At 39.3% G+C, this 25,600-nt stretch overlaps 1 non-coding gene across 16 annotated transcripts in view; it reads right to left on the bottom strand.

Moving 5' to 3' along the window:
* The window catches only part of LOC101080505, a 64,518-nt gene that overhangs the window by 22,428 nt on the left and 16,490 nt on the right, over positions 1 to 25,600 (bottom strand). For 13 of the 16 annotated variants that reach the window (XR_006598104.1, XR_006598125.1, XR_006598126.1 and 10 more), the window contains one exon: positions 7,472 to 7,556. The exons of 1 other annotated variant lie outside the window; for it this stretch is intronic. This is a non-coding gene — a transcript (uncharacterized LOC101080505). Of the gene's footprint in view, positions 1 to 7,471; positions 7,557 to 11,060; positions 11,112 to 25,600 lie in introns of all 16 variants that reach the window. 2 more of the 16 variants (XR_006598131.1, XR_006598110.1) reach the window with 1 other exon arrangement.

The following is a 25,600-nucleotide window of genomic DNA, read 5'->3' on the forward strand; positions in this document are numbered from 1 at the left end:
TGAGCCTAGAACATCTTTTTGAGGGGCGCCTGTGTGTCTCAGTTGGTTAAGTGTCTGACTCTTGATTTCAGCTCAGGTTATGATCTCACAGTTCATGAGTTGGAGCCTCATGTTAGGCTCTGCAATGACAGCATGGAAACTGCTTGGTATTCTCTCTCTCTCCCTCTCTCTCTCTCTCTCTCTGTCTGTTGCCTGTTAACTCTCTCTCTTTCTCTCTTAAAATAAATAAATAAACTTAAAACAATTTTTTTAAAAGATGAGGCCTCATAATAGGATTTAATACCCTAACAAAAAAAAAGACACCAAAGAATTTGCTAGCTCGCTCTCTCTCTCTCTTTCTCTCTCTCTCATTCTCTCCCCACCTTGTGTGAGCACACAGTGAGAAGGTGGCCATCTACAATCCAGGAAGAGAGCCCTCACCAGGGACCCAAATCAGCTGGCACTGTGATCTTGGACTTCCCAGCCTCCAGAACTATGAAAAGTCAACTCCTGTTGGTCAAGCCACCTGGTCTATGGCATTTTGTTATGGCTGCCTGAACTGACTTGTGCGGTGGACAAGGGCTCAAACAAAATGCCAACTCCCAAAATGAACCCCTGCAAAACTTAGTGTTGTCATCACCTTGTTGTGTGCTTTCTAACTTGATGGAAGCTGGTGGCTGGCAGGAGAAGAGGTACACATAGATACGACAATGATAATAGCACTGCCTTGGAGGCTGCTTGCTTTTATGGCCTAAACACCATCTCCAGGAGTAAATGTTTCCATCACAGTGTGACAAATGTAATAGGTTTTGGAGGTCGCATTTTCAAAAATTAATAATACACATGCTGTGTGAAAACATTATGTTCAGAGGCATTTTTTTAGGAGTTTCAAATAGAATATCTTAAAGAAATCATCCTAAAATGAGGTCATAAAGTTTCCCAATGTATGATTCTAGCAAGAGTGCATGGGGAGTAGATTTATCAACTGCAGGGTATGAAAAGGTAACAAAAAACTGGGGCGTCATCAGTGTGTCTGTTCTATTAATTATTTTAAAATTACATTAATCACAGGCTTTAGCCATAGTACAACAGGGAATCAGTTAGTAGGTGTCTATGAAAGATTGAGAGGGAAAATGCACACAGACCACATAAATAATAAACCAGAAAGAAAAAGCTAGCTTCTATCCCACCCAGTCTCCTTCAGAAACCCTGGGGAAAAAAAACCTACTTTTATATGCTCAATTCAAGGGAAAATTTAACAACCACATGGTATCAATTAAAGATAGACCCTATCCTGAATTCACGGACCTAATGGAAAATTACTTGATTATTATAATTTGGATTATTATAATTGCTAATGAAAGCCACTTGACTTTGATTTGGCTTCCAGGATAATCTTCAAAAAGCCTTTGCTTGATTTCTTCATTCTGAAAGGAGCAAAGTGGGAAAACCAAATCATTTACTCCTTAGATAAGTGATGCTTTTACTTCTGCCCATGTATATATAAACAGTAAAGAACTAAGAACATTAGATACACATTGAACATGGATTTTGAGACAGTCATACAGCCAAGTACATGCAAACGAAGGCATTTTGTTTAATCCGTAAGAAGCTTAACACGCAGGACACACGTGGGCAAGAATATATAGTGGGACAAAGAAGGGGGTAAGCAGTCTGAGATCCCATGATCATCAAAGTCAGAATTCTTTATTCTTCAATTCAACTGAGATCATCTCCCTTGACTAGAATAAGGTATTGTCCACTGAGCGACAAATATAGACAGCTTCAGCAGCTTGAGTTATGCAAGCAATGTTGCTATGGAAAAGTTTTAAATTTACTATAACCTGAAATTTGTTATCTATGTTAAGTTAGTACTTAGACACACCTCAGGTGATGAACTTGTGAAGCTTCCCAAATCTCCCCAGTGGATGTCAGGGGGACTAAAGTAACAGTATTTACTGAGCATCTTGTATGGACCATTCATTATGTAAGGTGTTGGAGAAACCAAAAAGGAACATGACCTCAGAAGGTTCACAGGACACAGTGTACAAACAGAAATGGTGAGCCAGTAATGCCTTGCCTTAAATGTTAACTGCCAAACAAGGGTGGTTTAGAAAATTGGTGCATAGCAATTCCTGGTTGTAGGTCACCGGGTCATACAATCAGGTAAAGAAATTTAACTTAATCTTGGAACAGGACCAGAGGATCCAAAGAGACAACCAGAGATTCCTGTCTATGAGCTGTACTGTGTCCAAATCTGGACATGAGAAAGGTATACATCCTTGAAGAGGTAAATGTTACCTCAACAGTAGCAAGAAAAAGTCTGGAGTGTGTGAGGTAATCATTCCCCTCACAGAAGATGCTTTTAATTTACTAGAATTAGCAGTTGTTTGATTGGTCAATTGGCTGTTTTTAACCTCTAGCAAGATCAGGAAAGAGATTAGGGCACAAATACACAGAGCCAAACATGAATGTGCCATGTTTCACACATAAAGACAAAGTAATAAGTAGACAAGATACTTGGAGTTTTTCTAGCGGTGCTCAGTGTTTCTAATGCGTAGAGTTCTATTCCTGCCCATGGTCTCCTGTGACGAGGTGAACATTTGAGAAGTAATCACCGGATAAGAGCACAGGGTTTGAAGTGAGAGAGCTCTGATCTCATTTTCTAGCTGTGTCATTTACTAGGTATGACACCTTGGCCAAACCACTTGTCCTCCATGAGTCTAGATCTCTTGACTAGAAAAATGTGACTATAAAACACTCAGCTCAAAGGAGAATTATAGGGATTCAATCAGAGAATGCATATGAAGCTCGTGATATTTAGTAGGTATTCAAAAAAAGAAAAAAAAGTCCACTATTCTTGCAACTAAGCTTGAAAGGTGGCTCCAGCCATGGAAAACAAATTGCCAAATGACCAAAGACCCTCCCTGCTGCCTCCAGGACTGAGTGATGGCCTCATTGCCACCAGCTGAGCTAACTGGCCACAAAGCAAGGAAAAGAGGAACCATCCAAAACAAAATGCTAGAAGCTAAAGAACCATCAAAAAAGATAGACCACAGGGGTAATTGGCTAGAAGAGGTCAGATCCTTTAAGGAGAAAACAGAGCCCCACTCTAAGGCCATGTGGAGACTGAGCTGTAAATTACTTGGCAGAAAATACCCATTCTAAGCAAGGGCCTACATGCTAGGTTCTTTCTCCACATTTCAATCCGTTAACCACCCATAGCCTCACTCCCATATTCCAGCGTGTCAACACTTCCAATGTCCTTCTTCCTCATTATGGAGGACACATTGAACAGGCCACATGGAGAGATTTACACAGCCATGGCTGTCAGGAGAAATTCTAGCACAGTGATTTACTTCAGTATGGAATTCAACACCAGAACCAGAAATCCTTCATTATCATTTAATATGAATCTATTTCATTAACTAATTTAAAATCATGCATAATTCATCACAGGCATTGTTCATTTATAGTTTAGCATGTATTTCCCTAGATGTCGCCTCCATAATAGCTTTTCCTCATTATTTTTCTTGCATAAATGATTGAGATGATATACAACATTACTTTATCAATGGAAATGGGATGGCTCTTTATTCTTTGTCAAATTGGGTCACTGATTTCCCTATGTAACATAATATTTCCCATCTTGTGTTTTCAAAACCTTTCCCTAGCCATTCTCATTGTGTCCTTTTATAATGATGCTTTTATCAATCTGATTGTATTATTTTGTCTACTTTATTTTATTAAATGTTTATTTGAGACAGTGAGTGCATGTGTGAGCACATGTGAGAAGAGGAGGGGCAGAGAGAGAGAGAATCACAAGCAGGCTCAAACACTCAGCATGGAGCCCAATGCAGGGCTCAAACCCACAACTCTAAGATCATGACCTGAGCCAAAATCAACAAGAGTCAGACACTTAACGAACTGAGCCACCCAGGCATACCTACTTTTTTTTATTTTAAAAGCAAACAATCTGTGACACAAAATCTATGATACTTTCTCAAGTAAAATTGGGTGACAGACTTAAATCTAGAATTAAAATCTCCTTGTTTCAAAATCCTCTGATTTTCTAAGCAAAAATCCAACATTTGTTTTTCCTCCCTTGACAAATTACCTATATGAAGACATTTATCTATAGGGTAACAAATTGGTGTTAAGTCCTCCCTATTAGCATATAATAATAATAATAACAACAACAACAATAATGTTTAAGTATGGTCCTAAAATGTCAATTTTATTATTATTCAGGTATAGGACAGCCAACAGGCAAGGAGATGATTTCTATTAAAAAGATGGGCATTGAGGAGGGCACCTGTTGGGATGAGCACTGGGTGTTGTATGGAAACCAATTTGACAATAAATTTCATATTAAAAAAAAAAAAAGAAAGAAAAGAAAAGATGGTTTGTTGCTCACAGTTCCCAAGAGGAGCAGCCACACCACTCTGATAGATGTCACAAGGGGAAGCACCAGGGTCAGCTGGGAAGCAGAGGGAATAATGGGCAAGAGCCTTTCTTGCAGTTTTCATAGGAAGGAATGGGTGAGCCAGGGAAATCAGGGTTAGGGCTGACTGGTTTGAATAATTTCAGTGAGCTCTGGGGCTTAAAGGTTGTCCTCAATTGTCTGATCCCCATCCCTGGGATAATTAAGGCAGAGGAATAGTAGTCCTGAGTGTAAGAACCCAACAGAGGAGAGGTGAGGGCTTGGGTTCTGAATTAGTTAGTTGCCATGTAGAAAAGGCACCCTCTCAGGTGAGTCATGTATTATCTTTAGGAATTGGCTAGTCCTGGGAGGAGTAATCTCTCCAGGATCCATAAGGCTCCAGATGTCAAAGCACCAGAAACACAGGATTCATACAAATACCTGGTCACTCATAGGTGCCACACACAATACTAAGATCTCAGCATGCACTTTTACATGCAATCCCTAAAAACCCTGTAAACTAAATACTGACATCACCATCTCTGTTTTATAGATGGGGACCTGAGATTTAGAGACCATAGGTATGGAACACACAGCTAATAAGTGTGGGGATAGGAACTTCACCCCCTGCAGCCCAGCTACAGGGTTCATGTGTTTTTTTTTAATTTTATTTATTTATTTTGAGGGAGAGAGAGCACATGCATGAGTGGGAGATGGGAGAACAGAGAGAGAGAGAGAGAGAGAGAGAGAGAGAGAGAGAGAGAGAATCTCAAGTAGGCTCCTCATTGTCAGCGCAGAGCCCGATGTCGGCTCAATCTCACAAACTGTGAGATCATGACCTGAGCCAAAACCTAGAGTCAGATGCTTATCCAACAGAGTCACCCAGGCACCCTCAGGGCTCATGCTTTTAGTCACTGCACTGCAGAGTGTCTTCAGAGAATTTAAGAAATGTCATTGATGACTTTAACTTTTCCATAATGTTTCCATTAGCCCCCAATCATATCCAGGTTATCGTGTTCCTAAGCTGATGAATCAGTTCAATTTGTGTTCAGGTAACATGGTTTAGAATCTGCTGGGTGAACGGACGCAGAGATGGAAGTAAGGAATAAAAGACTAAGAAATGTGAGACAAGGATCTTGACTTAGTAACTTTTACAGTCAAACTCCAAAGTAAGTCTTCTGACATATAGTTTTTCTTTTATCATAACTTCTCTGTCTCTTTTCAGATGTATCTTGAATTTTGTCTCCAAATCTAACTGAAAAAACATTGTCATCGCACGGCCAAGAGAAAGAACATAACCTCCGAATTTCAAAGATGAGGTTCTAGCTCACAAGGGCATTGGAAAAACAAGTGAGTTTAAAATATTATGATACAGAGTCCAGGGGAGAAAAAAGTGGGTATGTGAATCCTAATCTGAACAAAGCCAACTAGAAGATTCACCTAAAAGTCTCCCTAGCTGAGTTCACAGATCTGCCAGGAGGCAAAAATTTCTGAAGATGCCTGTCACCAACGCTGGCTACCAAAGATTTGGATTCCTTGGCTCCCATGCTCATTAACTGTGCCAACTCCATTATGAAAGAGCATTAATATTACCAGTAATAGCATCCACCTCTGCATCCATCACCCACCCATCACACACACACACACACACACACACACACACACACACACTGCCATAATGCCATGGAGACACATCAGGGACACCTTCTGGAGATAAGAACTTACTCTGCTTGCAGGATCTTATTGAATGTACTGAACTCAGGAAGAAAGAGGTCCCAGCTCTGAGGAGGAAATCTTCTCTTTTTTCCAGTTTAGTTTTTGACTGCCTCTCAACTCACAGGTATTCAATACTGTACTAACTGGCATTTCAAAGACAATAAGAGGGCTATTATGAATAGGTGGACCATATAATGTATTATATCAGCTGACACACTTTGGGGGGGGGGTACAAGGGGTCACTATTAATAGTCATATAAGGACAAGAGGCAATATTGGGTTCTATTCCAGACAAACAAAATGTCTGAGCACCTTAGCTGTGGGAAAGACAAGACCCAGCTACCTTGACATTCATGCTGGCTTTGGAGATGTTTGTCCTCACATGTCATCTGTGAGCCCTCAGCGGACACCAGGAGAGTCAGCCTTTGAAAGCCACTTTGTGATCACATCTCTCTATAAAGTTTCTCCCAAATGTATAAGCAAAGTGAATATCAAGGTTTACACAGCTTTCTGTGGGAAATTATGACACTGTTAAACAATGAAAGGCTTCATATTCTAAATTTACACCAATCCCCAAAGGAATCAATGAACCATTCTAAGATAACCAATAACTGAATATATCACTGAGATTATACAATGTTATAGAGCCAAGAAATGGTACTATCTATAAGAACAAATTAGGAGAAAATGGCCCACCCCAATACCACTTGGGTGTTCAGCTCAACTGATTTAAGGAAAATTTAGGAGTTGCTATTAGAACCACTGGCCATAGAAGGACTGAACATCTGAGAGGAAGAAAGGAACCAAGTATCAATACCTCTAAGCCAAAGTAGAGGGACATTCCTGATTTAATTAGATGTGTACTATTGCATGACTAAATGTCAATAATCTTACTCCCACAAAGCAGAAAATCTAGTATAGGGAGCTATACAAGGCACATAGGCATGCATAATAAAAACTGGGTGAGTACCTTCAATGACACAAGAAAAAACAGCTTAGAGGTCTCAAAGGAAGAAAATGTCAGGGCTGGCATAGGATTACAATATCGAAGGAGCAAGAAATGTTACCTGGAGGAGGCAGAATTGGAAACCATGATTTAAAGATGGAAATGATTTTGACAATCAAAGGGAGATGAGAGGCGTCCTGGGCACAGGTTGTGATGTAAGCAAAGGAACAAAGCAAAAGACTCCTCACTCCTAGAAATGTAGGTCAGGGGCTAGAATGTGAGAGAATCTTCAAGTTAAGTAGCTTCTACTACAAGGCTTTCTTTACAGCAATTGCAGAGGAATGATTCAGTTATAATCTCTAAAAACTTGCCATGATTATTGTGATTATTCATGAGAATTAGCATACCTTTGGGAAATAGAATATTGATGGAAGTATTTGTATGCTCCGATCCAAAGGTAAAATCCCCCAAGTCAGCCCAGCTGTGAGTAACCTAGATAAAAAATGAAATTGCAAATTTTTGTAATCTAAAAGCAAAAATAGCAAAATAGAAGTTGCAAACTAGCTAAGACTCTCTTCGGTTTTTTGCACATTAAAGCCTTGCATGAAGTGTAGCTATTTCTGAATATCACAAAAACTTTAAAGATGTTTTAAAATGCTTTTGAATTTCATGAAATTGAAGCATGGTCTTCCTCCAGAACAACATGGTAGAATAATTAGGGCAGTAACTCATGATTCCTACAGAATACATCTGACCAACTCTTCACTAGTAACAGTAGCTAACACTTAAATAGTGCTTGTTATGTGCCCAGTACTGTTTTAAACACTTCACATATATTTATGGAAACAACCCTCTGCTCAAATGAAATTGTAGGCCTAGTCGAAAGCAGTAAGACAAAACACGTAATTAGCCATGAGAATCTGCCGCACCCTGGGGGAACAGATTTCCTACAGAAGTAGACAATGTGAATCCCATGTCAGGGAATGTTTGCATAGCTCCTACATTGAGAACTACAGGGACATTAAAAAATTATGGCAGACATGTTTATTTACCTTACAAAGTTTCCAGAAAAAATTATGGTTGCCAACATTCTAAGGTTATGAAATGGGTGCCTGGGTGGCTTGGTCGGCTGGATGTCTGACTCTTGGTTTCAGCTCAGGTCATGATCTCGTGGTTGTGGGTTCGAGCCCTGTGTCTGGCTCTATGCTGACAGTGCAGAGCCTGCTTAGGATTCTCTCTGCCCCTACCCCGCTCGCTCTCTTTCTCAAAATAAATACATAAACTTAAAAATCTTTAAGGTTATGAAATGTGATATTAAAATTTGTATGTCTGGCTTCTGATATCTGGCTTCTGAAAATCTGAAGATCTACCAACTGTGGATCCCCTCACCTTACATGTCACTAATACACAGGGCAGAATCCTGGGTGAACCCTTTAGACAGTCTACGTGCTCTGCTCTTTAGCTCACGACTGCCTCTGCCCTGCACCCATCGTGGCCTATAGGCATCAGGTTTGAAAATGTTGGCCTCGGGAATAAATTTCAAATGCTGAATATATCTTGCCTAAATGTATGGCTGGGATATGGTTACTAGATCCGAGAGAGGTATACTTTGAATGTTTTGACTTGGCTAGGAAAGAGTGGAGGTTCAGATAATGTGTCCAGCCTGTTAAGATTTGAACATATCACCTTCGTTTTCCAATTATTTTTCTTTTATTTCTTGTTATAGAATCTTTACATAACAGAATTAGAGGTGGTCTGGTACTATATCTTCCCTTTGTAGACACGAATACTCGAGCCCACTGGCGGTGGAATTAATCCTAGGACTAGCTGTTGACACCACCAAATTCATGACAGATATTTGTCCCCTGGGGGGGGGGGGGTTGGTCCATTCCTAAGTATTTTATTTTATTTTATTTTATTTTATTTTATTTTATTTTATTAATGTTTATTTGTGTGCATGTGAGAGAGAGTCAAAGCATGAGCAGGGGAAGGGCAGAGAGAGAGGAAGACACAGAATCCGAAGCTGGCTTCAGGCTCCAAGCTGTCGGCACAGAGCACAACACAGGGCTCAAACTCATGAACTGTGAGATCATGACCTGAGCTAAAGTTGGATGCTTAACCAACTGAGCCACCCAGGCACCTCTTTTCTTACGTATTTTAATTTATTGTTATTGGAGTTTCTACATATTGTGGGTGCGTACACACTCATGTGTGTTTAAGAGTGAAGAGAATAGATGTGACTTAACCTTAAATTAAATGAAAAAGAACTAGGGAGACAAATAAATGGTCCTGATCATTAAATGTACATTATGGAAATTAGCCAGGTTTTGTTTGGAAGGAAGGCAGAGTCCATCATTCAAGAATGACATCTAGTCGATTTTTTTTCCACTGAAGGTAATAACAGCAGGGACTGGGCATGGCCTCGAACTCAGAGAACATTGAGACGATCCATTAAAATTTACAATCCTATTCCTAGAGCAAAGAGAAGCCTCTAGAGGTCTTTCTTGGCTTAGCCTCCAATCCTAATTATAACTCACAAAGGGATTTCTTAATCCAAGAATAGCTTCTTTAACATTAGAGTAAAGAATAAAATGGTAAAAACTAATCATCCATATGAGGGCCACAGAAGGTCATATTCAGAGCTAAAAAGGGAAAGTTTTCCTACACTAGGACTTTCCTGGCATTGCACTGGCCATATGATCAGCTGTATTTGCTTACTTGGGCTACCAGAGCGAAATACCACAGACTGAGTAGCTTAAACAACAGAAATTTATTTTCTTATACTGCTGGAAGCTGGAAGTCTGAGATACAGGTGTTGAAAGGTTTGGTGTCTCCTGAGGCCACTCTCCTTGGCTTGTAAGATGGCCAGCTTCTTGTTACCCCACATACCTCCCTGGGTCTCTACCTCTTCTTTTTTTTTTTTAATTTTTAATGTTTATTTATTTTTGAGAGAGAGACAGAAGATAGAAGGGGGAGCGGCAGACAGAGAGGGGGACACAGAATCTGAAGCAGGCTCCAGGCTCTGTCGGCACAGAGCCGGACACAGGGCTTGAACCCACAAACCACAAGATCATGACCTGAGCTGAAGTCGGACACTTAACTGACTGAGCCACCCAGGTGCCCCTCTACCCCTTCTGATAAGCTCACCCAATTTATTGCATTAGGGACCACCAGATGACCTCATTTACTCTTAATTAACACTTTAAAGTCCCTACATCCAAATACAGTTACATTCTGATGTACTTGGATTAGTACTTCAACTTATCAATTTTGGGGGAATGCAATTCAGCCTATAACATCAGCACAAAGTCAAGAGAGAATCCGTGAAAAAAAGTGAAAAAAAGTTTCAGAGGGACCAGAATAGAGATCTTGATTTAGCCACAGAAAGTTAATACCCAAGATCCCCACCTCCCCGCCCCGGGTCCACAGAATTCTTATTCCATGTCTATGTGGGTCAAACTATTCTAGGATTGCAGCTAAAGAGTACAACTGTCCTCCAACCACATCCTAGCATGTCTATACGCCTACTGCATATCTCACTGGGAATGACTTAGGAGGGTCAGGCCAGGAGGCACTCAGAGCCAGCACTTGGAGAACTCAGAGTAAGTGCTTCTCTAAATGTTGCACCCTGGGCATCTGCCTTGGTGCACCCTAGTTTTGGCCCGAGGACATCCAGTTAGAGACAGCAGCCCTGGAAGGAGCTGAGACTGAGAAATCACATAGCTTCTGATTCAAATTGCAGGTCAGCTTTATGTTCAGGTTAGGAGGAAGGAAAGTGGGGGACCACCAGAGTAATTTCCCGACTTCCTTGCTCCTCGTGTTAAGGTATAGATAGCAGTCAGAAGAGAAAGTAAAAAAAAAAAAAGTCAAAGAGGGCATATGGACATGAAGTTATTTGGAACATATATTTTATCTAAAATATGTAGACAATATATTAAAATCTATCAGCCATTTTAAAGGTAATAAAGGAACAGTTATGGCTAAAGAGATACTCACGGCAAGCACATACGTGGACTCAATAGAACCACTGGGCCATCACTCTCTCCCCTAAACACAGCAGAGGACAGAAGACACGTGATAGTGAGGTATATATGAGATCACTTAAAGCTGGTAATTCTAAGGTTGTTCTGTACTTTCCACTGGGAGATCTAAGATTCAAACTTGCTAGATCCGGAAGCTGATCTTCTAGGATGTTACTGTAAACACACTGAGTATTCCTGTGTTTGGGATTTTTTTTTTTTAATCAAGGTGGCATGATTCATACCTGTTTCAGGTACTTCAAGTTCACCCATGGGTCAAGCCCCACTGAAAGACAATGGTTGTAATGACTTTTTTGTTTGCTTCCTCCAAGCCTCTGCCAGATGGAGGCTTAAAGCACAGAACAGCACAGACCATGAAACATCTTTAGCTGTACTAGGCCACTAACCACAGTTCTCTTCTCCAGGCCCCTGGTTTGATTAGGAAGTATTAAATTCAATTCTTCTGCAGAACTCTTTAGTTTAATTATGGTATAAAGGTTGACATAATTAGATGACAGCTGGAAGAAGAAAAAAGGCTAAAAAGTGACTTAGTAACTGTCTTAACTACAGAAAGGATTTCATGAACTCTATTAATGAAGTGAAGGGTTATCGTAAGGAATGGGCTATTCCATAGATGCAAAGACGGGGTGGACGGCATAAATGGATCTTAGGAGAAGAATTCTAGTTAGTTCATAAGAGAATTTTTTGAAATCTTCTGAGGTTAAATACTAGACTATATCCTGGAGCCATTGACAAGGATAGTTGTTTTATAGACCCACAATCTCTTCAAAGTCTTTACAAACTTCATGGATCTCTGTCTGAAATGACACTTTGTTCCTGAAGTCTCTTAAATTTTTCTCTAGCAAAACTGATCACCTTGGTCACATAAAAATGTTCTGGAAAGAAACCCTATTAGCCCACAGCTTAGTGTACTTGATGTAGTATAGAAATGTTTATAGTATCTGAAAATGCTTATTGAATGACAATGAATGAATGGAAGGAAAGCATGGTTTAGTAGCCAAAACCCAGAAGTTCATTTCACTGAATTCACTCTGCTGTGGAAGAAGAGCAACCAGATTGCATTTTTTAGTGAAAATTATACTGGGAAGCATTTGCTTCAGTGATAGATCATGTATTAATTAGAATAAAAGCACTATTGCCATAAGGGACATTACAAGGCCATGATAATAAATCTGCATGAACACACCTCTATCAGCCCACGACCATTTCCCAAGCCAGGCCTCACTTCATTCATTAGGTGGATCTTCCTAGCAGTAAGAGATTAACATTCTGCAACCTTGAGGCTCTAGCTCCGTCTGTACTTGGTATCTCAGTGATTCAAAGAAATTATTTTGCCTCAGACAAGTTGAAGAATTAGGGCATTTCTGAGAATACAGACAGGAAAATGTCATGAGTGTCTTATGGTTTAGCACCTGGGAAAACCAGCTCCTGGCTGTTATTTCTACTCCAGATTTAAATTTCCAGGCGTCAGTTAGATTGGACCAGCAAATGTCACACACCCAGGCCATGGTCAGGGGAGGATAGATGCTCAATCAGAAACCAGGTTGCTTTATGAGAAGAGGGTGTGTACCAGGCAGACAAAAAGCACACAGGGCCACTTCAATCCCCTGTGCTTCACAGACAGAAAATTAACATTGCAACTCATGCAACAAACTGTGTCAGGTTTAGGAAAATGAATGATATTAACATTAACATTACAGGACGCATCCCGAGCAGTCATGCATAGAATCTATGCAATAAGTACTCACTTTCAGTTATCAGATTCATATCATGACTGGTTTCTGAGAGGCCCCTGATTCCTATCATCTACTTCCTCCCACATCACCTTCCAGCCATGACAGAAGTGTTACAAAACAAGGGAAGAATACAGAGATAATGTAAGGACATGTAGGATAGTGGACTACTTCTGATCAGTCACTACAAAGGTACCTCTTAAACTCTTAAACCAATTTTTCATTACTGCTGTTCTTTCTATTTATAAGTCAAGGTTTTGTCTAGTCCTCTTGATTCCTTGGAGATTTCTAGTCCTGGTTTACTAACTCTCTGCAATTTAAAATGTGGGTCAAGAGCAAGTTGCAAAGTCCTTTAATTAATTATGCTCTTCACAGCTTTCAAATTCTCCTTGCAGTGACAGCTCATCACTTACTGCCTCGTTTTATTTTTTCCCCCAGCTTTACTGAGATTTAATTGACAATTAAATTGCATTTATTGAAGGTGTACAACTCAATGATTTAACATACCTATACATTACAAAATAATCACCACAATCAAGCCAATTAACATATCCATCACCTCACATAGTTGTCGTCTTCTTTGTTTGTTAAGGTGACAACACTTGATATCTATCTACCCTCTTAAGCAAATTTCAAGTATTCAATATAGCATTATTAACTAGAGTCACAATGCTGTAGAGTATATCCCCAGAATGTATTCATCTTCAATGCAATCTCTATCAAAATTCCAATGGTGTGTTTTAGAAAAATAGGAAAACAATTTTTTAAATTCATATGCAACTATAAAAGACCCCAAATACTTAAACAAATCTTCAGCAACAAGAACAAAGCTGGAAGTATAACAACACCAGATTTCAAAATATATTACAAAGTTATAGTAATCAAAAGAGTATGGCATGGGCATAAAAACAGACATAGAGACCAATAGAACAGAATCAATAACCCATAAATAATCCACATATCTACACTCAAATGATCTTTGACAAATATACCAATAACACACAATGGAGACAGGACAGTCTCTTCAGTAAATGGTGCTAGGAAAACTGAATATCCATATTTAGAAGAATGAAATTAAGCATATGTCATCTGTAAAAAGTCAACTCAAAATGGGTTAAACACTTTTAAACATAACAGCTGAATCTGTAAAACTACAAGTAGAAAACATAGGGGAAAAGTTTCTTGATGTCGGTGTAGGCAAATGATTTATTTGGATATGACACCAAAAGCACAGGAAACAAAAGCAAAAATAGGAAAGGGGGATGCGACCAAACTAAAAAGCTTTTGCACAGCAAAGGAAACAATCATCAGCACGAAAAGGCAACCCTAAAGAATGGGAGAAAATATTTGCAAACCATTTATCTGACAAGTGATTAATTTCCAAAAAAATAGTGAAAAATAGGCAAGGGACCTAAATAAACATATCTCAAAAGAAGATCTGCAAATTCCAATCAGTATCCCAAAAGATAAGTTTAACATAACTAATCACCAGGGAAATTCAAAGCAAAACCACAATGAGCTATCACCTCATGTCTCTTAGAATGGCTTTTACCAAAAGCACAAAGGATAACAAGTGTTGGTGAGGATGTGGAGAAAAGGGAACCCTTGAACACTGTTGATGGGTATTTAACTGATATAGAACTATGGGAAATAGTATGAAGATTCTTCCCCCAAATTAAAAAATATACAACCATATCATCTAGCAATCCCACTTCTAGGAATTTATCTAAAAGTATTGAAATCAGGATTTCAAAGAGATAAGACTCCATGGTCACTGCGGCCCTACTCACAATAGCCATGGTAAGGAAATAACTAAATTTCAGGGATGGGTAAATGGACAAGAAAACATGAGATAGAAAGATGGTAGACATATATATAGCTAGAAAAAGAGATATATAATGAAATAGTATTCAGCCTTAAAAAAGAAGCCCTACTAAGGCAACCACATAGATAAACAAGAACAACATTAGGCTAAGTGAAATAAGCCAGGCAGAGAAAGATGAATCCTGCATGACCTCACTTATATATGGAATCTAAAACAGTCAGACCTATAGAAGCGGAAAGGATAATAGTGGTTTCCAGAGGCAGGAGGGAGGTGTTGGGGGGAGAATGAAATAAGAAGATATTGGTCAAAGGGTATAAAGTTTCCATTATGCAAGGTGAATAAATTCTGGATATCTAATACACAACACTGTCATTTTGGTTTCTTAAGCCAACCTAAACAATTCTGTGTGCATTGTTTTGCTTCTTATGTAGTTCCCATTAGTCACACCAAAATCCTCTATTTGAAACTTCCTTCTGAGATCCCCTTAAGGTGAAAATAGCACTTAATCTGAGAGTGAAGGCTAGGGACGAAAAAAGTAGGGGAAAATGTGTTTCTACCAGCTAGAAAGCTAGACACCAGCTAGAAAGGTTCTTAGATGGGAATGAGTTTTGTCTCTTTGGGGGAACTAAATTAAAACCAGTATATTTAAAAAAAGGCAATTAGTCAAAGGGGAGAATGGCTAAAGGTAAACACAGAAAAGTAGAAAGGGATCAGATCGCACGGAGCCTGAAAAGCTGGGTTAAGAATATTCTACCTTAGGGGTGCCTGGGTGGCTCAGTCAGTTAGGCATCAGACTTGATTTCAGCTCAGGTCATGATCTCACAGTTCATGAGCTCAAGCCCTGCATCAGGCTCTGTGTTGACAGTGCAGAGGCTGCTTGGGATTCTCTGTCTCCCTCTCTCTCTCTCTGTGCCTTCCTGCTCATGCCCTCTCTCTCTCACTCTAAAAATAATTACACATTTAAACATAAAGGAATATTCTACTTTATCTGTATCTGTTTATTTTACTTTTACTGTATCTGTTTATCTCAGATACAATGGAAAATCATTGGGAGCATTTTAAGCTTTTTTATTGTTTCCAAAAAAAAAAATATTCTGGCTGCTTCATAGCAAATGATTTTGGAAGGAATTAAGAGCAAGATGAAGGGGCACTTGGGTGGCTCAGTTGGTTTAGTGTCCGACTCTTGATTTGGGCTCAGGTCACGATCCCAGGGTTGTGGGATGAAGCTCCATGCTCAGCTGGAGCCTGCTTAAGATTTTCTATTTTCTCTCTGTCCCTCTGCCCCTCTCCCCTGCTCTGTCTCTGTCCTAACTCACTCTCTCTCTCTTTAAAAAACAAAAAACAAAAACAAAAACAAAAGAATGATATTGTATAACTATGGTCATAGGGGAAAACTAGCCTCCTTGCCCCTGAGAAAGGTGGACGATTTGGGGAAATAAAAATGAAAGCAGAAAACTCATTTATTTTAGAAATTCAATATAAATTCACAAGAAGTTGGAGATTCTTGATGTAGAGAGACTTATGGATTGCGGTCTGCCATCTGTATAAACACACAAGCACAACTCTGAGGGTCAGGCCAATTAAGTACATAATAAACTGCTTTCAAGGAAGCTGTTTCAAAGAACAGTAAGTCATAAAGGAACAACAGCAGATAATAAATTAAGGGGCCTCGACGACGTTTTAAGCCCTCTCTCGTTTCTAATGCCTTTCTTTTTATCCTTTTTTTTTTTATGAACCTTTTTAACTTTTATGCATTTGTGGAGTAACCAAAGCACAGTAAAATGTATTTTCCTTAAATTCTAACCAAGAGGGCAACAGCCTATAGTAGGGTTAGTAAAATGAAGCTTAACTTTAAAAGGAGAGGCCTCTGCTATTTAATTAGTGGTCTACCATCAAAGTCCTCAGCACCCTTCTAACGCCCTCAAACCAGAGAAACTTCTTTTGACTACCTTAGTAAATACAACTTATTTTCAAATAAGCTATTTTGAGATCAAGTGATACAGATGAAGTTGTCATACCCTGCAGTTGTAGTTAAAGCTGCAAATGACCTGGGGATGCTTGGGTGGCTCAGTCGGTTAAGTGTCCAACTCTTGATTTTGGCTCAGGTCATGAGCTCAGGTTCATGAGTATGAGCTCCATGTGGGGCTCTGCACTGACAGCATGGAGCCTGCTTATGATTCTCTCTCTCCCTCCCTTCTCCTTCCCTGCTCATGCTCTCTGTCTTTCTCAAAATAAATAAATAAACTTAAAAAAAAAAAAAAAGAGCTGCAAGTGACCTGGATTGCACTATTTTATCAATTCAGGCAATCCCTAGAACCCATCATCATTTTAATTCCCCAAGGTCTTGTCCATTAAGTCTATGACTTAGAAACAGTATTTAGCAAATTAATTCATTGCTGCAGGCCTTTCATAGTTGGACAATGTAATGAGTTGTATAATGTTCTATCTTGCTTTTCCCAAAGTGAAATTAATATCAAAAATGCCTAATTTAAAAAATCAATTAACACATATAGAACATTTTCAAGTCATACTGAAAGTCCTATCAGTAAATAATCTTAAGTGAAGCAAACTACGGAACATCCGTCAAGAAAGTGTAGGGGCGCCTGGGTGGCGCAGTCGGTTAAGCGTCCGACTTCAGCCAGGTCACGATCTCGCGGTCCATGAGTTCGAGCCCCGCGTCAGGCTCTGGGCTGATGGCTCGGAGCCTTGAGCCTGTTTACGATTCTGTGTCTCCCTCTCTCTCTGCCCCTCCCCCGTTCATGCTCTGTCTCTCTCTGTCCCAAAAATTTAAAAAAAAAAAAAAGTGTACTAGAGCCCTAGAAAGTAACTTTGTTTTGCCATTAGAATCTGTGTCTCCATTTGTTTAAATAGAAGATGCTTAAATGCCCTCTTCAAGCACGGCTGACATCACTTGAGTGCTTGTCTTCTGGCAAAAGACACATTATTCCATCCCAATGCATTTCTACCAAAGGGCAAGTCTGTTCCAATAACTTTTTAGATGACCAGCACGACTCTTCCCTTCAGAGCTCTGGGTCACTTGTGTGATCAACACTGATCTGTGTCGACATATAAATGGGGGCCAGCCACTGAGAAAAATGTTATCTCCTGAGCTTTAAGATCAATTGAAATGAACTATAGATTAGCGAGCTACTGAACCACTTGGGCAGTGGAAAATTTTGATTTCTACAAAGGAATTTTAAAAAAACAACCAGGCAAGGGAAGAAAGGTGTGTTTCTGGGATCCAGCTACCCTGCGGCGTCCAAAAGTCACACGTGTTTCTTTGACACCACAAGGACCTAACACTGTGTTCCAGCAAGCTTACGGTTATGGTATGCGACAGATGCCAGAACATTCGCTACCTTCTCAGGGATGATGCAAGAAATGTGGAAAAGGAAATAGGCATTTAGTGATTCATATTATGGACCAGCAGGCATTCCAAAGTTCCTTTTGCTCTTGATGTTTAGATAACGTCCTCTCCATGCAGTTAATAAGACAAGATTTGAACATGTGAACGGATATGTGTGACACTGTGTGAGTGTGTGGATATACTTTGAAACCCAAATCTAAACACTATTATAAATCTAAATAGAACTGAGATCTCCAGGAGTCTGACCTTTTGATAATAATGTGTTCCAGCAACCCAATTATTATTTTGATAACTAGTATAATGTTACACACTAAATAAAGAACTGGAGATTAATTAGTGGTGTCAAAAGCTCAAAAACTTTGGAACATTAAAATGTGTATAATGAAAACTCCAAAAAGGATTAAATACCTGGCATACTGTGCAGATAACAAAAATAAAGGTACTAGCACTCTTACTGTGTTCAAATTGCCCTATAGCCAGGCCAGTAAAAATGTTGACCAGACTGGTTGGTAATATGTACCAGGTATTCAAAAATGTTTACTGAATCACCCAGCCATTCATCACTTTGGCCTTCACCAAAAGCTTTTGCCAACTACTCAATTCCGCACAGTGACTTTAACTGAAAATCAGTGGTGGGAGCATCCATCTATATGGCTCAGTCAGGTGACTGATGCTTCTGACTCCTGATTTTGGCTCAGGTCATGATCTCACAGTTCGTGAGCTTGAGCCCCGCATTGGGCTCTGTGCTGACAGGCCAGAACCTGCTTGGGATTCTCTCTCAATTTCTCTCTCTCTCTCTCTCTCTCTCTGCCCCTCCCCCATTCACACTCTCTCTCAAAATACACATAAAAAACATCAGTGGTGCTGTATTAAGTACTTGAATTGGAATCTAGATCTAACATAAGATCCTTTGAAATGTCTAAATGTTGTTTCCCTCTCAGACTCATCAGATGCACTTCTAGACCTTTAGATTTTTCTGATGCTGATTTCTTCTGGTAAATTCTGCTCGGGATTTTCTTTCCTATGATTTCATTGTATTCGCAATTACATTTTGAGCACTTTGTTTATATATCGTACAATATACTCAATCCCAAAGACATCACGAGGTTTCCTAGTCCCAAGGCAGTATGCATGTTTTAAATAAGCCAAGTGGTAACTTCAAAGTAGAAGGTGGAAAGAGGTGTTGTGATAAAAGTTAACAAGCAAACATGTACAGTTAGTGGCTGTACAAGAAAAGGAAACGTTGGATTCAAGAAGTAGGCAGTCAAGGACTCACCAACAACCTAGATCACATTTTACTAATATTTCCCGTTTAGTTCACTGCTTCTTCATTCAATCAATTCATTCTCGTGATTTTGTAAAGATATCTCTGTGCTTATTGTTTGTAACAACCAAAAGCCCTTCTCTGATGATCAGGGCAGGAACATATCCCTCTTATTTTCTATCAACAACTCCCAGAGCAGTCTAATGTCAAAAGCGAGCTTGCCTCTTGAAGGCAAGGATTCTTTTTTTCCCCCATTATCTTCCTTCTTCCTAAAATTTTTTCACTTCAAAAATAGTTCTACAAGCTTTGCAGTGTTGGATTCAGACCCTGCGGGGACCTCACTGGAACGTCTCTCCAAGCTCCTCTGGTTTTTGTTTCAAGGAAACACACTTGGAGGCCAAAATACAAAGAGTCTGTTTGAATCGACTTGAAGGGAGCTTCTCACGTGTTGAGCTCACATATGGTGACTGAACAGAGGGAGAAACGCACCCTGCTTGTTTTTGAAGTGTTTGGGTAATTTTGTTTCAGGCTGCCATATGGCACCACACCCCTCTGCCCATATTTCAAATCTTTTTTTTTTTTCCTTAGGCCAGGCATGGTTATAAAGAGGAGAGGAAGAATTCGAATCTAGAGGTTTAATTACCTTCACATGTCAAGGACCCAAGACATCCACAGCTCCCTTTTCCATATTTTATCACATGGACTCACCCGGGATGTCTCCTTTTATGGCTGCCTCAAATCACTGCTGGTGATTGTTCATACTGAGGATGCTCCTTCCTCCAGACAGGAAGCGTGTGATCTTGGGACGATTCCCAGATGTGGGGATTCAAACTGGCAGCTAAACACACACTCTGACTCATTTAAAATAGCATGTTACACTTGAACAAGAGGGAAGAGACCTGGGCAATTATTAGAAATGTAACTTTTAAGCTTTTAAGGGATTGCATGGCAATTTTGATAATGGAGCTTAATGGGGTGAAAACCGAAGTCTTGGGAATTTAATGAAATGTATCTGTGCAGGACTCAACTTGATACCAACCATTTTCAACCACACATAAAAACATTATCTTCTAAACACTAGGACAGTCACAGTGTTTAAAAATAAATAAATACAACCTTCAAAATGGTGTTATCTTCCTCATTAAATGCCAATTGCTTCAATAAAAAAGAACCAGTGTGCAGAGTTAAAAGGCTAACCTCTCTCTCTCTCTGATGAGATAGTTTTTCAGGCATAACATCTTCACACTTATTCATCCCCAAATAAAGAAAAAACTTTGGGTGTAAATAATGGTTTTTGAAACAAGCCATCCCCTGTATCCCAGGTCGTCAAAAACAGACCATCCCTTGGCCATCTCCTCACTATGCAGAACCCCTCCATAGGGGTTCTTCCCCACCACCTTCCTAAGGGGGGTATGCAGACCCAGAAGAGATAAACCAGAACCTGAAACCAGCACTTTGGTACTGGCCAGAGGTCAGGACTTCAACTGGTGGAAGACCAAGCCCAAGGTACCATGACAATCAACATTTAGAAGTTGGAAAACCTTCACTTCCTGAGTTTTTCTGCCCAACTTAGACTGCTTCGAGATTAGATTAGTTATGATGTTTTCAACTAGGAACATGGGTGACCTGTATGCACAGAAGCGAGGTTGTCAACTTGTATTTACATTTCAGGTCTCTGCCAGTGATACATGGACTGGCAATTTTCCATTTGGAGAGCAGTGAATGATAATGGCGTAATTAATATTAATAGGGCCATTACATCTCCACAAGTCATTCGCATATTTAAATGAACTCTCCGTCTCTTCATTTCTCTGGGCTATTTTTGCATTGATATTATTATAACCTTTAGATCTCTATTTTAACTTCTGAAAGCAATTTACCTCATCAGTTTAATATCAAAGAAGAAACTGGGAAACCTCATTTGAATACAATTTTCATTTTTTATTTCTTTCAAGATTTCAAGCTTAGCCTAGGAATAGGCCCCCTACTGCTGCATCACTTGGCTTTTGAGTAGTTGCTCACATACTTACCCCCACCTACATATGCCATCAACGAGGCAAGGCTCTCATAAAACTTAGAGAGATTTCTACATAAGAAATAAGGCTGAGTAAGAAAGTCAGATGGGGGACCACAGGACGAAAAGAACAGTATAAGCACAAGACAAGTATTTCATACACTTCACGTGGAATCCACCAAGCTAAGAGAGGCTGCATGTATTTGTCAGGTGCAATTAGACAGCATTTCAGAATACAACTGCAGTAAAGGCAAATCATGAGGAACCAGTACTGCCACAAAGCTCTGAATCTGGGTTGAATCCTTTTTAAACTGTACAATGATGGGTGGAGACCCTTGCGTATGGCTTATGACCCCTAATAGGAGACAGAGAGTCTAAAGACACAGGGCAATTCAGGCTATAAAATTTGGGAGCTCACTGATTAGTACACATGCTCTTTAACTTTCAAACGAGAAATGAAAGTAAGAAAAAAAATTAAGTTTGTAACATACATATATATGTATGTAGACACATGTAACATACATACATAAATATGTATACATATATACATAGTATAGTTCTTTAGATTTTTAAAGTTTATTTATTTATTTTGAGAGAGAGAATGCATGAGTCCAGGAGGGGCAGAGAGAAAGGATGACAGAGATAATCCCAAGCAGGCTCTGCACAATCAGCACAGAGCCCTAAGTGGGATTTCAACCCACGAACCGTGAGATCATGACCTGAGCCAAAGTCAGACGCTTAACGACTGAGCCACCCAGGCGCCCCAATTATTCAGATTTTTTAAATCATTTTCACTAAAGGTAATTCTTTTATATCTAATTTGTACACTTGTAATATAGGAAGAATTGTCCTCACTTTGAACAAAATGTTTCAAACTTAATAATTTCAAAATTTAAATGGATTGTTTAAGGATTCATTTTAAAGTTATTTCAGATTTCTTCTGAGACTTGTAATACGGACTCTTACCAGCAAACAGATCAATGAATTCTCTGACAGAGAAGGGAAGAGAATCAGAAAATGAATTGATGGGACTTTCTTGTATAGGATTTGCAATAGGCTCTATTTTAGATTCAAACATCTAAACATCCATCCAGGCCCTTCCACATTGTTACATAGTTTCCTTTGTGCTAAATAAGTTGCATTTGTAAGAGAGCATACAAGATTTTTTTTAAGTTTATTTATTTTTAGAGAGTAAGTGGGGGAGAGGCAGAGAGAGAGAGAGAGAGAGAGAGAGAGAGAATCCCCAGCAGGCCCTGCACAGACAGCACAGATCCCCATGTGGGGCTCGAACCAAGGAACCATGAGATCATGACCTGAGCCAAACCAAGAGTCAGACACTCAACCAACAGAACCACCCAGGCACCCCAGCATACAAAACTGCTAATTCCAGTTTGTTAGGGTATACTTTGGGGAGTATACTGCCCAGAATAAGGGCTTCTGAAATGAGTAAGATCCAGGTTTGAATTTAGGCTTTACTGCTTATTAACTGTTTCACTTAACAGAGCTTCACCTTTTGAACTTCAGCTCCCTATCTTGCAAAAAAAAGTCATGAGCCTCACCTGAGATGAAGTACAAAATTAAAACACCTTAGGCAATGACCGGCACATAATAGATGATTGATTGGTAAGTTTGAAATGTGCCCTCATGGGTGATCATTCCAAAGAAAAATGAAATTTTTAACCATGTTTCTTTGATACTTTATACCAACCAAATAAATTCATGACCCAGTGTAAATATTGCCTGTGATCTCAGTAACAGGATCTGGGACTAAATAAGATAACGTATCTAAACTGCTCTGAGATCTCTTCTAATGCACTCTTCAGTAGGAGGTCAATAAAACAGTCACCTAAGTGCCTGAAAATAATAGAAAGAGCTTTACCAAAGAGATGGCGGAGACTACAGAAATGAGACCAACCAAATTACATTCTGCTGAGCACTTGATTAAATTTAGCTTTTAAAATCCTCTCAACAACCCTGTAAACTAAGTGATACTATCATCCCCGTTTTCCAGATAAGGAAACAGAAATGTAGATCAGATGAATGATCTCTTCTGGGTAGTTGTTATCTTAATACAGGATGACTACTGTGTATATCACTATAGGATAGAAGTTAAAGCCTTACAGGGGTTAGAATTAAATTTTGCCAAACTCCAGAGCCTACTAAAATTAATTTCACTCAAACTCGAAGAAGCTGATATGCTTGGTTTCCACGCAACTCTTCGACACCACGAGATGCTCAAAAACAACATCATGTCACTTCGAATGACTATTTCTGATGACAGGGGAGAAAGGGAGGATTCAGGGTATGTATGCTTTTATTTCTGCGGCTGGTTGAGCTACTACTCATTCATATCATTCAGCCTGTAATGAAATTGTGAAGTCTGTGGTGGAAAATGCCTACCAGGACCTCAAAGATTCCATGTCTTCCAACTGCCTTTAGAGCTACTCAACAGGATACTTAAAGCTGCAGACTCTTTAACTCTCCTGATGTCTGGAAAAATTTAGGAATTATACAGATAACACAACACATAAGCAAAAGTGCATCTGGACCCTGCCATTTTCTCTCCATTATCTGTGTCACTGAACTGTGTTTATTGTTTTTGATTTAATAGCATGATAGCATGTGGTTAGACTTGACAGAAATTGAACCATCACCGGCCAGCCTTCATGAAGAGATCTCCTTAGTTCTGAAATATATCATGACTCCCATCTTTATTTTCTGATTATTTTTAACTTCTGAAAGCATCTTCATTAAATCCAGAAGACCATATTCCCATGTGATTAAACCGAGTCAGTATATTTTCTTTGTTAACTTGAAATCCCATTATGCAAATACACTGATCCAAAACAGGTAGGGGTGAGGGGTGATGGTATTTATTCTAGAAAAATTGATTGCCCAGTAGGATTTGAAAAAATAAGAATCTTAATCACCATTACATAAATACACTTCACACCATCTTTTATGTTCAACAAGGAATACTCTACTGTATAATATTTAGTCAGGATCTGCACTTGCCTGATATTATAGATAAGCCATCTCTACTGCTATGTCTATGAACATCTGAGAGAAAAAAATAAAACGTATACATGGTAAATCCAATCTACTTAGAGAATCTAATGCTTTTTCACTTTTAGGTGTACAATGAACAAAGTGTGCTCCAAGCAGAGTTAGAGATTAATGAAAAACCCATGACGCACACGAATGATCACACGTATGTGTGCTCAAAACAAATATTTACTAAGTCCACTGTACAGAAAGCTTTACTATTCTGACTGAACCCACAGATTCTCAATCACAAATTTGTTACTAGCTGATTGTCAGCGCTATGAACTGAACTGTCATGACAGAATGGTTAATACAGAAGAACCAGTAGGTCATGAGTTAAGAGGCTACATATCCTGAAATAAGAATTAGAGACATTTCAAGAGGGAACTAACTAGGTTCCTAGAAATGGGATCACAAGCATCACTTGTGATCACTTTTACATAGTCCCAAACGCTGAAACTACCCATCTTTCAGGCCTACTCTCCAATTTGATTTTCAGGGCCTGCCAAAGCTGGGCGGTAAACTTAACTAGATTTATTGGGTTAAAATGGACACAGAGGAAGGGTTAAATAAGGAACAGAGATGATGTCAAAGTTGCATTGGACTTCTGTGTCAACAGCACTCATCAGTTGGTCAATCATCAAGTGTGTGTTGCACAGTGCCAAAATACTCAACTAAAATGGGATTGGATTCATTGGGAGGAAGACCCAACAGCAGAGCAAACTTCAGTGAGGAAAATCCCAACTACACCCATCCTTTCTGTGTGATCATGCACAAATGATTACAGGAGATTAAGTACATAAAGCTAGTGACACACTGTGTGGCTCACTGTAAGAATTAAACAAATAGTAACTATGATACAGGGATGGGAGAGATACTTTTGATAGTCTGGAGGGTTAGAAGGGGGCGGGGGGTTAAGAAAATAAGGCATCAAAATAAAAAATGTTTGGCAACTGGCAAATCAAAAAGTGTAACACCATTTCAACATAGTTGAAAAATTTCAAGCCCACGAGTAAAAGATGATAAAGCAATGAATAGATAATCTTACAGAAAAGCACACATCTGAAAATTATGCACACAGCCTGGTGCTGTGTTCTCTAACACCAAAAAACAAAGAGAAAGAAACAACAGGCCAAAACAAAAAACTTTCAAATTTTGAGAAAAAAGACAAATTCTGAAGTGATAGCTTGCAGCAATTTTACTATCTCACAATCTGCCAGTATTATTTTTTCAGAACCACAAAAACAA

This window comes from Felis catus, chromosome A1 (genome assembly GCF_018350175.1).
Source record: "Felis catus isolate Fca126 chromosome A1, F.catus_Fca126_mat1.0, whole genome shotgun sequence".
Taxonomy (NCBI): domain Eukaryota; kingdom Metazoa; phylum Chordata; class Mammalia; order Carnivora; family Felidae; genus Felis; species Felis catus.